The 12976-nt window shown below is 47.2% G+C and overlaps 1 pseudogene; it reads left to right on the plus strand.

Moving 5' to 3' along the window:
- The window catches only part of LOC131096400 (zinc finger protein 239-like), a 193705-nt pseudogene extending 182735 nt beyond the window's left edge, over window positions 1–10970 (plus strand).
- Window positions 10971–12976: the final 2006 nt, after the last annotated feature.

The raw sequence follows: 12976 nt of genomic DNA on the forward strand, positions 1-12976 counted from the left end.
CTGTCCCTGAGGAGAAGGGTGTCCTTTCCAGGCAGGAGGAAATACGCGGCCAGGCAGACCCAGTAAGTTGTGTTTTAGTTTTCCCTGTAAACAGTTTTATTTATACACTCTGTTATCAATATTGTTTCTGTTCCATTCCTTCCTTATCTCATTGTTGTTCCCAATAAATTGTTCTTATCCCAGCCCAGGATCTTTGCCTTTCGTGCTTTCCATGGGAGGCAGGAGGGCAGCGAGGGCAGTGCGGATTTAGCAGGAGCAGGAAATTGAGGAATCCCATTCCTGAACCTCAGCCCGTGGAAACCGAGCATCCCAGCTGGTCCCAGCCCTGGTGGCCATGGCTGTAGGGGCCTGAGTTAACTTATGTATTGTAAATATATGTATGGCAGTGAAAGATCTTTGTATTGTATTAGTGACCCTGCCCTGATTCTAGTTATTGTAAATGGGCTGCAGCTGTGATGTCCTTGATTGGGCAGCAGCTGTAGCCCATGGAGGTAGCTGAGATAAAAGGGGGCGGGGTGGTCAGGGAGAGCCTGGGAGAGGAGTCCTGACCGAGAAGCAACAACACCACTGCTGTGAAGATCTGCCATGAGAAAACCACCAAGAAGCTATGAGACTCAGGAAATATAATTATGCAACAATATGAATACAACATCTGGTGACCCCGACGTGATAAAGATCTGCAGCCACAACGAACATCTAAAGAAGGTATGGAATCCCCCGGACAGCCGAGAGCTGTGGCAGCCAGAGAGCTGGGACAGAAGATAGGACAGCTGAGAGCTGTGGCAGCCTGAGAGCTGGGACTCTAGAAGAAAGGACAGCTGAGAGCTGTGGCAGCCTGAGAGCTGGGACTAGACAGCTGAGAGCTGTGGCAGCTGAGAGCTGGGACTCTGGAATATAGTAAGGCCTTTAAATCAAGGAGCTGTAACAGCAGAAAGCTATAGGATTATGGCTTTTCAGAGAGCTGTAAGATTATGGCCTTTGAGGAGAAGAGCCTGGGAACATCTAGGGATTTGTGTGTGTGTTTAAAGACAGCCGAGAGCTGTGGCAGCCTGAGAGCTGGGACTATAGAAGAAAAGACAGCTGAGAGCTGTGGCAGCCTGAGAGCTGGGACAGATATGTATATTGTAATTGTAAAGTTGCTAAAAGAAAAGGGGGAAATGTAGGGGCCTGAGTTAACTTATGTATTGTAAATATATGTATGGCAGTGAAAGATCTTTGTATTGTATTAGTGACCCTGCCCTGATTCTAGTTATTGTAAATGGGCTGCAGCTGTGATGTCCTTGATTGGGCAGCAGCTGTAGCCCATGGAGGTAGCTGAGATAAAAGGGGGCGGGGTGGTCAGGGAGAGCCTGGGAGAGGAGTCCTGACCGAGAAGCAACAACACCACTGCTGTGAAGATCTGCCATGAGAAAACCACCAAGAAACTATGAGACTCAGGAAATATAATTATGCAACAATATGAATACAACACATGGCAACAGCATTGGGAGCAGGTCCCTGGCTGGGGCTGTGGGAACCTCTTCCCTCTGGTGCCCAGGGACAGGAGTGAAGGGAACGGCTGCAGCTGAGTTGGGGCAGGCTCAGGTTGGATGTCAGGAAAAGGTTTTTGCCCAGAGGCTGCTGGGGCCCTGCCCAGGCTCCCCAGGGAAGGGTCCCAGCTCCAGGGCTCTCTGAGCTGCAGCAGTGTTTGGACAGCACTGCCAGGCCCAGGCTGGCATTGTTGGGGTGTCCTGTGCAGGGCCAGCAGCTGGACTGGAGGATCCTGATGGGTCCCTCCCAGCTCAGCCAATTCTGTGGTTCTGGGATCCCATGAGCCTGGGGATGGGGCTGCCAATGGTTGCCATGGCAACGGGCTGTGGCTGCAGGCCTGAGCTGGTGTCCATGGCAACCACCCCTGGCATGGGGTCTCCATGGAGCTGCCAAGGGACTGAGCATAGCAACAGGGGGGCTGGTGATGGTTACCATGGAAACTGACCATAGCAGCAGGGAGCTGGTGATGGTTGCCATGGAAACTGCCCATAGCAACAGGGAGCTGGTGATGGTTGCCACGGAAACTGCCCATAGCAACAGGGGGCTTCTGATGGTTTCCTGCTAAGGATCAGGTTTTTCACAGGCCCTCAGAGGGGTTCCATGGGGACTTTCCAGCAGTCTCCAGGCTGTTCCAGAGCTGGAATGTCACAGGCACAGACAGGGGCCCCATGGAGACCTCCCACGGCTTTCTGGGAATGGTAAAGAGCCCTGTGGTCAGAGGCAGTCTCAGCCATTCCATGGTGACATCCCAGGGGACCTTGTGCTGCAAAGGCACCAATCTGTCACAGGCACTCACAGGGGCTCCATGGGGACATCCCAGGAGTCCCCAGGCTGCCAAAGGGCCAGGATGTCCCAGACACTCACAGGGGTTCCTGTCATGGGCACATGGGGAGCTTCAGGCAAAAGCTTTATTTCTTTATTGGAGAAACTCCTGCCACGACGTGAGGTGGAAAAATTACATTCAATAGCCACCATGGTTCCTCAAACTTGTGCAGGGCCCCTAGACTTCTAAAATTCCTTCTAAGAGAGGAGACTGGGAGTGGCTGGATCCAGACCCAGCCCCAGAAAATTCCCAAAGGTGTAAAAGATTGGACATTGGAATTGGACTTTAATGCTATTTGTCCCACAGGATTAATCATAGAATAGCAGATAAATTTATATAAATACAGTTCTGATTTTTTTTCTGATCATGATTAGACAGAATGGTTTATTTACACCACAGATTAAATGAAAAAAATGAGTTATTGCTGTAGTCTTAGGTGGTCAGGACAAAATCTTCCCCGAGAGTGTCTTGTGGAAATGGGTAGGAACCACGAGAGCACCAGCACACAGACACACACACAGACACACAGATACACACACACACACATACACACACACATACAGAGAGAGAAAGAAAGAGAAACGCTGTAAGTGTCCAGAGGCCAAAGACAAAGGATTTTCCAGGGCATAAATGGAGGGAAAGAGGGTGCAATGGAGGGCACCAGGTATCCACCCCTGAGTCTGAGGGCTCAGGGGTGGTACACTGGGAAGGGACCAGTAGGGAATGCCAGGGTAGATGGACAGGGTTACACACCAATGGGAAGGGAGAACTCGTCAGAACATGAACATGTAAGTGTAAAAGGGGTAGAGAAGGCCAATGGAGAGGACAGAACTGGGACAAATTAACATAATGCTGCAGAGCACCATGGGGAAGCCTTTTTTCTCACCTTGAGCTGTGAGGAGTGCCCGGAGCCTCTGGTGTGTCTTTCCAGGGCATTGCTACTGCCTTTTCCCTGGTAGGCTCACAGGTTTGCACAGTTGTGCAGTGTCACAATGATCTCCTTGGTTCTGCAGGCCCTGCTGTGGCTGCTGTGTAACAATGTGCCTGTGATACCATGAGGCTCCATAGTGTCACCATGGTCCCTTTGGTTGCACAAGGCCCTGTTGGGACATGATGGACCCTTGGTTGCATGAGGTGCCTGGGCTCCCACAGCCCCTCACAGACCCCTATGGCCTCTCAGAGTTCCCCATGGCCCCTCATGGCCTCTCAAGGCCCTTAATGGTGCTTCATGACTGATGGCCCCTCAGAGCCCCTCATGGCCCTTCACAGCCCCAGGCGCAGGGCTCCTCCAAAAGGAGAAGGGGTCGGGCCCTGCTTGTTCTCCTTTCATTTCAGTCCCTTCACAGCCGCGAGTGCAGAAGGGCTGAAATGGAGCCTTTCCCCAGCGTTTCCCTCAGGGTTAACTGCAGGCTGAAGCTCTGTGCTGGCCCCGGCCCCAGCGCCACCATCCCTGCAGCCGCCAGGCTTTTGCTGTTCCCCCGTGTCCGTTCCCTGTCCCCGAGTCCCGCCCGGCTCTGGCAGCAGCAGCAGCCGCAGCGCAGGGGGCGCCGGCCCGGCCCAGCCGGGGCTCCCGGCCAGGAGCAGCAGCAGCGCCGGCCCCTTCCCGCCTGCTCCTGCCTCGGCTCCCAAGGGCTTTTCCCAGCTGAACTCTGGAGCAGAGCAACCAGCACCCACACACAGCCCTGACTGCTCAGGGCCCACCTGTGCTGCCCTGAGCCAGCCCTCAGAGGAAGAAAGGATTGGGTTCCAGCGCTGTTTTCAGCTCTGTTTGACTCACCCTGAGGTGACAGCAGGAGGCTGCTGGCGCCTTTGCCTTGGGAATTGGGGATCATGACTGCTCTTGGCCCTCTTCTGCTTGCCACCTGAATTTTATCCATAAAACTGCAAGTGCCTCTTTCAGTTGGTGCTACCCATGGTGCTTTCATGACAGTGAAGTCAGTATTTTTGTCACAGGCATAAAGATCAGCAGATACTGGAATGTCCACCAGCCCCTGAGCACTAAAGTGAGGGGAATTAAAGCCACACAGGCCACATTTGCAGTGCTCAAACAGAGTCCTGTTGCTGGCACTGCTGAAACAGAATAAACTGACAGAGGCCATCACAGAAATTGCCTCCGCAGTGTGGAATTAAATTGAAAAATCCACCAGGAGAAACAGAAACCAGAATTTCTTGACTCACTTCATTGCTCCTTCCCAGCAGCAGGAAATGCAGATGCCCAGAGGTGTTTTGCACTGCTGCTGCCCCCAGTTTGAGCCCAGGCTCTGCCCAGTCCCAGCGGGAACCTGAGCCCAGCCCAGGGAGCTCAGCGCACACGGGGCCAGGCCCAGAGCCCCGGGCACGGCCGCCCATTGTGGGGCAGCGGCGCAGACGGAATGTCCTGCGGCCAAACCTCCTGCTCCTGCCACACAGCACCAGCCTTCTTCCCCTCCTCCTCCTCTCCCAGCACGGCACAAATTCCAGCTTGGAGGAGGCTGCCCCAGAGAGGGCTTCAGCTCCTGTTCCAGCCTGAATGTCCCTGCAGAGGAACAGGGCATCTTTCAGGCACTTGCACAAGCTCAGGCTTCTCACTTCATTGGGAATCTGGGATGCAGATGGCCTTGCTAAGAAAGCCAAAAGCCAAGGGAATGGATTATAGATTACTGAAAAAAAAGTCACCCATCTTTCAGGCAAGGTTTACCAAGTCATTTCCTGCATTTCTTCTTTTCAGATTCTTTCAGTTGGCTACTCTGGGAAGTCCAGCTTGTACTGGTGCTTATCATGGACTGATTGTGCTCTTGATTTACGCAGCAAGACACCAAATGTGGAATCATCTATATGGAAGTGTTATGAATGATCAGTCGAAAGCCAAATTATAAAACACGCGAAAAGATTTCTTTATCTTTTTCCGCGACTAAAATATGGTCTTCAAAACCACCACAGCCAAAGAGACAGTATCGAGCCCAGGTTCGGTGCTGGGTGAACCTGGATCCCACCTCTATTGCATCGGAGCCTCCACCATTCACGAGAGCTGCTTCTTGTAGGGATGCTTTATATAGTTTATTATGCCTGAGCTAAGAAGTCCCAGTTTCTTTTGTAACTCTGCATATTCATAGTTGGATCTTTCAGTGTGCAGAGCTGGACAATCGCCATTTCCTTGTTGATAGCCAGTGCTGGTCAGATTCAGGGAAGTCAGGTATTCACAGGTATCTTTCTGGCGACTTTGGCTATCTTGATCGATGTTATCAACAGGGCAATGATCGCTCTTAGGGGTCTTCCCATGACTCGGGATAACGGTGATCATTGCGCTGGGTGTGTCTATTCTTGGGCTAAAGTTCCGATCCTTATCCGACCACCTTCAGGAATTTCGGAATTTGAATAGATGCCCGCCTCTCAGGTTGCTTGTGATCAGAGACTTGGTTGGATTTTGCAATCTTTATATGAAATACATGCTTTCATAGCATTGATTATTTCCCAACATATATTACAACACCTCTACAATCTCACAGAAGAAGGCAATCATACAGATCAGTGTATAGTCAAATTGCCCCCTAATTCTCATAAAGTCCATCTACTCTGCATATGCTTACTTTGTATTTTTGTTTCTCAGTCATCACAGAACTGAGAGCTGCAAGAAAAAGAGAAAGAAATATGAACAGTCCTTGGGTAAGGGAAATACTGGACTGTCAGGAGCTAAAAATAGTTGATAGCATCTGTATCAGGCAATTTTTTTTACTCTCTACCAGTGTCCATTTCAGGCATCCTGTTAGCATGACTTAGGATTTTGCAGCTAAATGCAATGGGCTGCAATTTGAGGGGCCTACAAGAAAAAAAACTTACCAGACTTTTTTCCCCTCCGAGTGACAGGTGCAGATTACAAAATGAAAGGGCCTACGGACATTTAAAATTTTCTAATTTTAGAAAAATATAGTATTAGCATCAGATTCCAAGGGCATAGAGATATAGGAGCAGCAAGGAAATGCTCCCAGAAATGTTTTCTAGCCTGAAGAGACAAGCTAGCCACAGGAACAAGAGAGAGCCACTTCCTTTAAAATGTGTGAATTACTGAATGCAAGAGCCATTGGCCCTTTCAGCTTCTGTTTTTAACAAAAGTAAGCTATTAACTTGTGTTTATGAAGACTTTAGTTGAACTTCAATGTTTTTGGGACAGCTTCTGAACAAATACAAAGAAACTACATTACATATTAGTAAATGCAGCATTTAGAATAACAACTAAATAGTCCTATCTCATAGTTAAATGTTCAGTTCTTCATGTGATCAAGTCCATGAAATGCAGTACCTAATCCAGTTAAATCCCACCTACACCTCAGATTTGCTTGTGTAACTGATATTTTCCACTCCACTCCCTATCTCTCCTCTCAGCACAGTCCTCAAGCCCTCAGCCAGGCACAAGCCAACTTCTCACCTCACATGCTGTTAGCAATTACCAAGCACCTGTTGGTAATTACCTGAGCACCTGCCCCACCCACAGCAGCTGTAGGTCCCTGGCTGCTGGGAGAACAGGTCTGAAGTGCAGACCCCAACACCACCACTCCCCCACCAAATAAAGAAATTAAAACTTTTCTAAATAATTTGAGACTAGTAAAAGATCAGGACATGGAGGGACTTGTTTATCCCCTTTAGACCAATCAAGAAAAAGTTTATAGCCTTCTCTGGAAAGGGAAGACTGGGGGTTTTTTCTTGAAGCAGAAGCATGTTTTATCAGCCCAGTTTCCTTCCTCATTTGTTCCTGCTCCCCAGGAGGCCATTCACTAGGCATATATATGTAAATATCTATGTCTGAAAGCACATCTACAGGAGTACATGACTTACACTGGTGCAATTTAAAGCATAGCTTTTATTGTGCAAAAATGCAAAAATCTGTTCTAGAAGAGGCACATCTTGCGGAGCTGTAAGGACCCTGCCAGCACATCTGCTACCAAAGCAACAACTCCTGCTCTGCAGTGGCTTGAGCGGGCTGAGATGGAAGTGTTTCTTCATCAATGCATAAACCACAACAAAATAGTGGTGACAAGCCTTTTTTCCAAGTCTGACTGAAGGTTTGGGAAGCAGGTCTGCCGGCAGAGGGCACACAGAAGCATGACACATCTGCCTACTGTGCACCTACAATTTCTACACCATCATATCACTACTCAGGTCACTGAGCAAGCTGACACTGTATGACAGGTTATCTGTCCTGCATAGAAAGTCACAGAGAGAAGAAGAGAGGAAGAAAACAGAGAAGATGACAATGCAAAAGAAGTTGAAGAAATGTGGCAAGGATTGAGCATTAAGGGACAGAAATAAGAAGAGACCATACCCTTGAACTGTAAAGTCCTGTCAGGAAACTGCAAGTACTTGCATATTTGAGTTCACCACCCGGACTTGCATGCTTCTCTACATTTTCATTATTTCAAAAATTTTGCTTCCTGGACAAGCTGCCAGATCTCCAGTACCAGTCCTAGCTCCCTTCCAGCAGTGTGCATCTGAGCAGGGAGTTGAAAATAGATCAGGCCTTACCTTTTACGCTGTAAGCATTCAAGACAGCTAAAGAACTTTGAGGAAAAAGGCCATACTGAGTGCCCAGGACAAAGAGATCTTAAGAAATTGGAAGAAGGAAGTATTGATTGTAGGTCACAGTTATGTTGAGGTTTAGCCTTTCAAAGGTTTGTTGCTTTTCTACTGAAAATTGCAGGTGAGAAAGCCTAGGCAGAAAAGGGAAGGAGAAGCTATGTAAACAAACCCATAGGTGTACACAAGGACAGAAGCAGATTTCTTCTTCACCAGGCTGAAGAGAGTGGTTTTATTATTTGAAAAACAAAAGCCAAAGTACCCCAAGTCAAATATATATTGTCCCACTACATTTAGACATTACAACAATAAAAATGCTCTATAAAACTACTGCAGTAAATTAGTCAGTTAGGAACAATAAACAGGGCACATGTTAATAGTATCCATATCTATCTTTGGAAAGATGAGCAATTACAATCTGCATCCCAGCTCATGCTCAGTATTTACTACAATCTCAAATAACAATAAAGTCAAACACAACAGATGACTGATGTTCCTACCTTCTGCTTTCCAAACAGAGTTTTAAAAGATAGTTTATTACAAAATCAGTCTCAAGTATGTTCAAGGCCTTGGGAGCTCTCTAAGCTTAATTAACAACAGAAATAAAAACTATATCTTTATAACAAAGTTATAAAGATCACAACTTTAACATCACACATATAGAATCCATTTTAATATTTCTGTAAAGCCAGTATTCTAATATTATAATTTTTATATAAGAATCTATTTGTAATATTGCCGAAAGACGGCACACTTTTCTAAATACCTTCTTGCTTTGGTAACTGCTAAAGGTAATGTAGATTAAGCTGTACTACTGCTTACTCATCTTTCTGTTGCACAGAAATCTTGGAAACTTTAATGCGTACATCTGTAATTCTGACATTTTCTGAAATTAAAGTAAGAGGAGAAATGGGCTAAATTCAGGTACCTAAAGTTACGTATCAACATTTGCAGACATAAATCAAATACACAAGGAAAGCTTTTCTATGGGAAGAATGCCTGCACCATAGGAGAGAGTGTATAAAATCACACTCTGCATCAAGAGAACATAATTCGTACTTTTTCACAGCCTTCTCCCTTTGCATGCCCCTCTGCCAAGTGCAAGGGGCGTCAAGGACTGAAGGAAACACAGGGAGTCAAATGGAGACACTTGCACCTGTCTCACTGGGGGCTCCTGGGGAAGCAGTTCCCTTGGCAATCCAGCCCCTCTCTGCCAGGGGCACTTCCCCAGGTGTGTACATTTCATGGGCAACACCAACCCACCCTTAAGTGCGTGGTGCGGAGGTTCAGGGACATCACAACATAACCAATATGATCCAGTGAAGCTAAATTTATTATTCCTAAAAAGACTCTATTTATAATAAATCTTTACTGTCCACGTGTCTCTAGCTAATACATGATTGGTTAATCCTAGCTGTTCACACGTCTAAAATAGGATGCTGATTGGATCATCTAATTTTTCACACGTCTGGCTGGGGTTGTCTGGCCCACCGATGGCTCACTTTCCCAAACTTGGTGACAAACTTGCTGAGTCCTGATGACTCTTCTTCTTGTATCTTTCTCAAGGATATACCGAGCCCATTTCTGAATATGTCCATAATTCATTCTTTGTGAACGTGTTCATTGTCCATTATTGCAAGCAGGCTGGATTGTGCATTGGCTGAATATGACCACTCTCTTGCAAAAACTCCTCCATTCTGTCTCTGAGCCAGCATTCGAGCCAGTTAAACAAAATCGTCCCTCTCATGCTGTAAAGAATATGGAATTAGAGTTGGAATGTGGCCCTGAAATGGAAGCAGCTCAGAAACTAAAGTAGAAAAAAGTTATTGCAGAAGCTATTGTGGAAGGGACTTTTCTCTCAAATGATGTAGAAGCTTTTCCTGTAGTAACTAATGCTGCAAGAAGAGTTTGAGAACCTTTCAATTGGAAGATTTTAGAAAAATTGAGAGCTGCATTTTCACAATTTGGTTGAAAATCCCAACTTGCACAGTCACTTCTGCAGTATATTTTTCCATCTAACACATTAATTCCAGCTGATGTGCATACCATGATATGACTTACAATGCCACCCTATCAGCAGGTGATGTGTCATAAAAGCTGGGAGGAAAAGTGTGCTCAAGAAGCAGCAAGACCTAGAGTGCAGGGTGATCCTCTGTATGGTTTAACAGCACAACAGTTACTTGGCAAAGGGCCCTGGGCTACTGCCACTGCCCAGGCTAAGAGCATTGATCAAGTCTTGCAGATGAGCCAACAACTGGCATATAATGCTATTCTTGCATTTCCAGATGGGTTACACACTATTGTTGAAAGCGAAGGGAGACGACCCATCTTTGTTGATCAGCATCAACTCTGATTTATTGATCAAATCAGCCACCTTTTATAACAGTGTTAATTGACTTCATGCATATTGCAAAATTTGAGCTCACGATAGGCTACAGAGGAAACTCCAACCCCTCCTTTTGTTTGCAATACCTGTGGCTTGTTTATTGAAAACAGGCTTAGTGTTCTCACCGTGATATGAAAAGTTCTCAAAACCTTCATATCTGTTCCCAGAGCAGGTATCTGTTCCCAGTACCAGCTATCTGTTCCCAGTAGCAGCCAAGGACAGAATGTTTGCCTGTTATGAGAAGACTGTCTGAGAATCGTATTGTTTATAAAATTACCTGAGAACCTAATTATTTAGGGAATCAAGCCTGGGAAATGCTGCTTTACAGCTACCCTCTACTTTCCCATCAGCTGTATACCCTCATGGCCTCTTTCTTTAAGCCATGCTTGAACCAGGCTCTCCACACACTATGTCTTTTACACAAATTCACAAAAGAAGAATGAAGACTTTGATAAATTTGTAGACAATTGCATGAAGATATCTATAAGCATTCTGATTTCAATTCAGACACAAAGATACAATTGTATGGACTTTGGGATCATTACTCCATTCCAAATAGCTTTCCCTTCAGTCACAAGAGCCTTCCATGTCTTCCAAAAATTGCCTGCTGAAACTCTTCTGTTCCCTTCCAAATCAGTTCACTACTCCAGCATAACCCTCGAAGCACAGACAGATGACTCTTGAACTAATTATAGTAGAAAAGAAGGGTATTTATTGCAGCCCTGGACACATGTGAACTAGTTTCCAAAGACACATGCAAGGAGTTGCAGACTCCTGCTCTCTATTTCTACAGAAAAAGTTTTACATTAGGTTTCTAAGGACCTATAATACATAATTCTTACCTGCCTGCTTCGCATTTTTATCAGCTGAATATCTATCACAGCTCTGCAATTGTACTCCCTTAACTGGGTTGGTGGGATTTTGAAATGAGGGAGTGGTTGTATGGGAGGAAGAAAGCCGTCTCGCTCATGGTGAACTCTTCTCCCATGGCCAGCTGGCGAGACCTTTGGACCTGCTGCTCATGGTCCAAGCCTCTCCTAACTGTTCAATTATTCTTAAGGCAAGGTATTTCTATGGTCTCTGCTTCTTCACAATTGCTTCCTCTATCCCTGTCACTCCTAGCTTTACCTTCCTAATATATTTGGTACTCTTTAACTAAGGGACAAGATTGCTGCTAGCTGTATTACTAACTTAGCTTCTTACCTCATTTTAAAATCTTAACTAAAATATGCAATCTTCTACTATCCCAATTCTATTCCCATCTAGCCCCTCGACCCATCTGCAGTTTTCAATTATCCTAATTCCATTTTCAGCTAACCCCTTGGCTCACCTCAGGCACATCCCCGACTGCCTCTCTCCCAGCAGCTCAGAGCTGCATTGCACAGCGCTTGCTGTGCGACAGAGAGCACAAAACAGGCTGGCCTGGTGGGCCTGAATATTTCTGCCAAACACTCTGCATCTCACACCTTTGCTCTGGCTCAGTGCAGAACTGCAGGATTGCAGCCGCTTCCTCCTAGACCTGCATGAGTCGCTGGCTCCTGCAGATGTGCCCTGCCAAGCTGTCCCTGCCTCACGCTGGCCTCGCTTCCCCTGGCACAAGTGCCGGGCCTGAAGGAGCTGCCCTGTGCTCCAGCCTGCCGAGCAGCCTGGCTCCCTGCCCCGGTGCCCAGAGTGCTGCACACACTGCTGGCCTTTGCCAGGAGTTGCAGAGCAGCCGGCAGAAGAGGAGGAATCCTCAGGCAGCCCAGCGGCCCACGGCTGCCCTTGGCCTTTCTCTGCTCCTGGGCACACTCCAGACGGCCAATGCCTCCAGGCCGGGCTGTGCCCAGCATGGCTGCGCTTCCCCTCGGCAGCAGCCAGCTGCCACCTGGGCTCTGAGAGCAGAGGATTCACCCGCTCCCAGCAAGAGGCACCCAGGGCCCGGCTGCTGCCTCTTGCTGCTCCAAGGGCCTCCTTCCAGCCTGCCTCTGCCGGGGCTCAGGCTGCTCCGGCCTCTGCCAGGGCTCTGCTGGGGCTCCAGCCCGGGCAAGGCCGGGCCCGCTCTCACCTCACAGGCACTGACAGCTCTGCACCACAGGAGACCTTCCCGAGCACCCTCTCTGATCTTTCTGCTTTCTCACTTGAGCAAGGCTCTCCTCCAGCCAAAGACATTGCACCTAGGGATACAAATCCAAGTGGCAGGAACCCCAATGCTCTCCAGTCACAGCTGAAGGCCTGCATCTGCGCAAGATGTTTGGGCTGCTCCATTCTTCCTTTGGTTTTATCTTCAAATGCCATTGCCCTTTCTGCCTCAACTAGAAGTGTCACAGATGTACCAAAACAGGCCAGTGTGCTGGCCAAAGGCAGTGTGCTCTGGAGATGATGAATGAAGAGTCTTCCCAGCTTTCAAAGCACATTGTGAAAAACAACAATCCCTTCTTTTCAAATTTGAACCGTTTAGTAGCAATAAAATGGTTATTAAGATAGTAATAGAAGTTAGAATAATAAGAATTTAGACAATCAGAGTTAGAACAGTAAAGGACAATAAAAACAAAGACATATGGACAGTCCTGGTGCCTCCTGGGCAATTATGCCCCGAAAGCACACACACTAACAAAGGATTAGCCCTTAAAAGAATAGCCTGTTGCATATTCATATATCTCATACATGATGCATAAATTTTTTCCAAACAAAGGGTGTTCTCTGCTTAT

The sequence above is a fragment of the Melospiza georgiana genome, unplaced genomic scaffold, assembly GCF_028018845.1.
Source record: "Melospiza georgiana isolate bMelGeo1 unplaced genomic scaffold, bMelGeo1.pri scaffold_29, whole genome shotgun sequence".
Lineage (NCBI taxonomy): Eukaryota > Metazoa > Chordata > Aves > Passeriformes > Passerellidae > Melospiza > Melospiza georgiana.